Source organism: Epinephelus fuscoguttatus, linkage group LG4 (genome assembly GCF_011397635.1).
Source record: "Epinephelus fuscoguttatus linkage group LG4, E.fuscoguttatus.final_Chr_v1".
Taxonomy (NCBI): domain Eukaryota; kingdom Metazoa; phylum Chordata; class Actinopteri; order Perciformes; family Serranidae; genus Epinephelus; species Epinephelus fuscoguttatus.
This window is the reverse complement of record NC_064755.1, coordinates 12,840,088-12,844,859: the sequence shown is the minus strand read 5'-3', so window position 1 is coordinate 12,844,859 and position 4,772 is coordinate 12,840,088.

Below are 4,772 nucleotides of genomic sequence, written 5' to 3'. Positions count from 1 at the left end.
GAGAAGTCAGTGGGAATTCGCTTTTTCCAATGGATGGAAGATTCTGGTGAGGTCAGTGGGAAGTTAAAACATTGTTTTGTCAGGGATCAAAATAAGAGGTCATTATTGTGTTTATTCCAATATGGTCTGGACAGATATTGCATTACTCATTTTTAAGTTTTGCTTAGCACAAAAGAAGGTTTGGTCTTGGTTCTTGATTGAAATAGGCTACTGGTTCATTTCTTACAGATAATGATCTCAAAAAGTCTAGGGTTTGGTCCATTTCACATTCATAAATTCTCTTTTTTTAAAACTCCCTCAATACAATGACTTCTAAAAATAAAAAGCATTGAAAACATCTCTCATATTGACAAAAATAATAAATACATTAGATACATGAACCCCTGCATTTTACATTGTTGTGTTTATCTTTTCTTGTTCTACTTGTGTATTTTATATTTTACTTTATTTTCCATCTTCTTTCATTCAGATTAGGCTATAATGATTACATTTTATAATTTGACAGTCCCGTTAAATAACATTGATGTCGCATTGTCACAATGTAACAAAAAAACCACATGATAAATAAATCAATATATTTTTGAATATACTGAAATGGGGGAAAAAAACAGCAGAACAAATGCTCAGTATTTTGGAGAAACAGGGAGTCAGGGATGCCCTGGGTGTGTTTTACTCAACAACTCAGTTCATGTATGTATGTAATTATGTATAGAATTTTTTGGATGTTGCCGCCATCTTTTGAGGATTGCACTGTGTTATCTGTGTCAGCTGCAGTGGTCAAGCAACACTATTTGGACAAACTAAAGATAAACAACATAGATCCATATGACTTGTCAGCCCAAGGCTGGAATACAGATCCTGGTGCACTACCTTCACTCACATACCCAGACATTGTACCTCCCGAGATGGTACCTCATCCCACACTGCATGTACCTTCAAATTCTCTGTAATAAGACTTATTGGTTAGAACAACTGCAGACTGTATGGTTAGAACCTGTGCTGTTGGTTAGAGTGATGTACAAGTCCCATTTAAAAGAGATAATTATATATTGGTCTTAAATTGGATCATGAATTGTTGACTAACAACAAATATCTTTGTTTAGGTTTTGTTAATTTAGGTTAGATTCATCAGGTGATATGCAATTAACAATGGAAATCAAGGTGCAGGGTGAGGAAAACCTCCCATGAGTAGCTACTACAATATTCACATACTTAGTGTAAGATAGTGATTCCCAAGTGGTGGGTCGCAGGCCCATTCTGAATGACTGACTCGCAAACGTGTCAAGTTTTTAAGAAAATAAAAATAAATAAAGAATTTTTTAAAAAAAACAACACTATTTTTAAGTACAGTAAATTTTCAGCACAAAGCTTTTAGTTTGAAATGCTATTTTCTGCTGTAGAGTGAATGATTAATGGACAGCTACTTGACAGAGACAGCAAACTAGCTCGAAGACATGGCCAAACACAAGTATGACACTGAAATGTATTAAACTGTGGTACCTTGAACTAATGACTCAGGAGAAATCTGGATTCCATGGCTGGACCAGTTGGGAACCACTGGTTTAAGGTATAGCTGTCTTATAACTTAAAAAAAAAATGCATATTTTCTTAATAATATAAATGGGGCAATTTAATTAACAGAAATCTAAATTTTATAACAGCTTGGCATAATGATATTTATCAAGGTCATACCAAATTACCACATCAAACTTTTTTTTTAAATGGTGAGTTTTATGAGGAGTTATCTACATCCACAAAATATAATAATCAGCCATAATGGCAGTGACATACAACAGCTACTGTAACACTGCACTAACTTAACTGTTAGTATACCTTCAGTTTCATAGGTGATAAATGTCTTTAACATGTGACAGTGCTTATTGAAATAGTAAAATAAATGGCTGTTATCTTCATATGGTTTGCATGAGGTGTTTGCTTCCATTGTTTTTTTCTATATTAGGTTTCTTGACAAAATTAAAGAGGACACTTTCCAAGAATTAAATTTTGACCACATTAGATGAGCTAGATTTTCCAGATTCATTTATTATTTATGATTAAACAGTCTGGCTTTCATGAATGCTAATCTTGTAAATGAGAGAGGCATCCGCTGTTTCCTTGTGCATTCAGTTAGTTTTAAATATTGAAGCTAAGATGGAGGTGCAGAGATAAGGGTGACAACACAGCTGACAGAGCTTATGTAGTCACAGCACACAGATGGTTTCTCTGGCAGCCTCTTAAGTCCAGATTTTCTTAAAGCTTCTGGTGCTTGGGAGCAGCAGATACCCCTGGTCTGCTTCAGGTCAGTTAATTTGGAATTTGGCTTCAATGCCTCCATTTACAGACACATTACTTTGGCATGGAGCACACATTGCAAATGATGGGTTGGTCGTGGTACAATGTGTGGTGCAGAGCAGTGCTCCTGAAGCTGGAGGGTGTTAACTGGCTCTCCTAAGCGTATACAACAGCGAGGTATTGTCTCCACAGAGGAATCCGCAATCAGTTAATGGCTCAGATTACAGTTGGTCTGTCCAGTAAGCAGTGCAGAGGGACAGCACGGAGTGTGATGTTTCCATTTTGCCACTACTGCTGCTACTTTAGACATTTGTCTACACAACAAAATCACTTATGTCTGTAATATACAGTCCACATCCACCAGAGTTCATTTAACACTGGTATTACTTTAAACAGTTGCCCCAGAGCTATAGTGACTCTATGACTGACTGAACAATACGCTGAATAAAGTTAGTGAACTCCAAATTTTGAAACATGAAAAACCAAGGACCACTATCAGATTTTCTCAGCTGAAGATATTTTTGAGCTGTGTTACAGTTACTGTTCTAACTCCATTGTACAGTGAAGGGAACCTAAATGATGTCTATTTCAGTTTAAGTTACTGCAGGGAGAGTTGCCAAATTACTTTTTGATAATATAAGTTTTTATTTATTCATTTATTTATTTTCAAATATTATAATGTGTGATAAAATACACATTAACGTGAATGTAAAAACGATGAGGTTTTACCATTAGAGTTTGGATTATTGCAGAAAAAAAGTCTTATAGCAAACAAATGTTTATTATACTTACGCATTTTTCTTCAGCCACAAAATCTTCACAAATGAATACCACTTGAATGATTTTTGAAGAGTAAATGAAATTGCCATAAGTTAGAAGCTATGTTAGGCTATAAACAAGGCTATAAACAAACTACACTACAGTCACATGACTTAACTTTGCCACTGCATAAAGGATGTAAAACTGTGCTCTGCATGATGACGTTCTGCAGTCTCATTTAGCCACTTGTTAGCAAGACACACAAAAGCTTCAAAATTCATAAATAGGACATTTACAGACATATTTTATGTTGCAGAACAAAACACAGAAGTCTCTTAAGGTTATATTAACAACAGACCTTATTTCAGGCATCTAACCAAAAGTGCTAAAATGCTGACTCATTTTCGTGTTTTAGGACTCATTCCTGCTCCACTTTATTAGCAGAGATAAATCAGCCTACTCATTATTCCCATTTAATTTATAGCATACAACATTAATGATAGTCAAACTGTTACCCATGAGTCATTGTCATCATTTGAGCTAGCTAACTCTAAATCAGTGTGCAGTGCCTTTTTGTTTCACTGCACAACAACTATCCATAATAGCAAGGTGTACTAGTTAGCTAGCAGTTACTTACTCTTGAAACATATTGGCCAGTTAGCTGTATTATTATTCCACGTGTTCGGACATTCTTGTGAGCTACAGTGGATTGTTTTGTAACTTTTCGAGCAAGAAATCCTTACACCATCCACCTCAGAAACCACTGGCAAAAATACAGAAGGTGAGGCTAACACACCCAGCCTTGCTACAACTGCTGCTAACTTAGCAGCTACAGGTAAGTACAAATTAGAGAAGACCCAAAAATATTTAATATTCAGAGAATCATTTTAAGTGCAGTCCTGTTGTACAATGAAGTAGGAGGTCCCTGCTTCATCTATCTTTCAGCTTTGGGGTCCTTGGCCTGAAAAATGTTGAAGATCCCTGCGTTAAGCACTGATTACAATGTGATTCATCAAGATTAGAGGGTACAGTGGCATTCCCTTAGAGTATTACAATTACAATTGAATGTGCAATTTACTCGACCATAGATTTTCCTGGTGGCTGTTTGTCACATCTTTTCGCATGTGTGCCTTTCCGCTTGAACGATATAACCAAGGTCAAGCCAAATCAGCAGACTGAAGATATAACTTATTAAGCAGAACACACTCTCTGTGGCTGTGTAACATTCAACCAAAAGGAAAGACTGCTCGAGTCAATCCAGGAGGATTCTCTGCAACTGAAAAGGGCAGTATTGATCATTTTTATAGTACTTCCTTTTCCTGCATCCCTCAAGGATCCTCTTTCATATGTTCTTCCTGAATCATTCTATATTGGCTTGGTGGTAAGGAATGAACACTAATGGGCCACTGGGACTATGTCAAGATGAAAAGATAAAGCATGATAAAGACAATATAACTGACAATCTTAATGCAAACCAAGGGGAAAGGTAACTACCTCAGTGTTTTGGATTTCATCTCACAGAAAACTTAGGTACCCTGGCTGATGTGGGAAAGCTGGGTTAAGCTGATATGACTCTAGGTCACTGCCATTTTGTATAGAAGATTATATCAGTCAAAAGACATTAAGTATATGCTTTATTGGGTTTTATCAGTTACATCCTTGTCATAAGAAATTTTCATACTTAAGAGTGGCTATAAATTCAGGTTGAACATGGGGAAAAT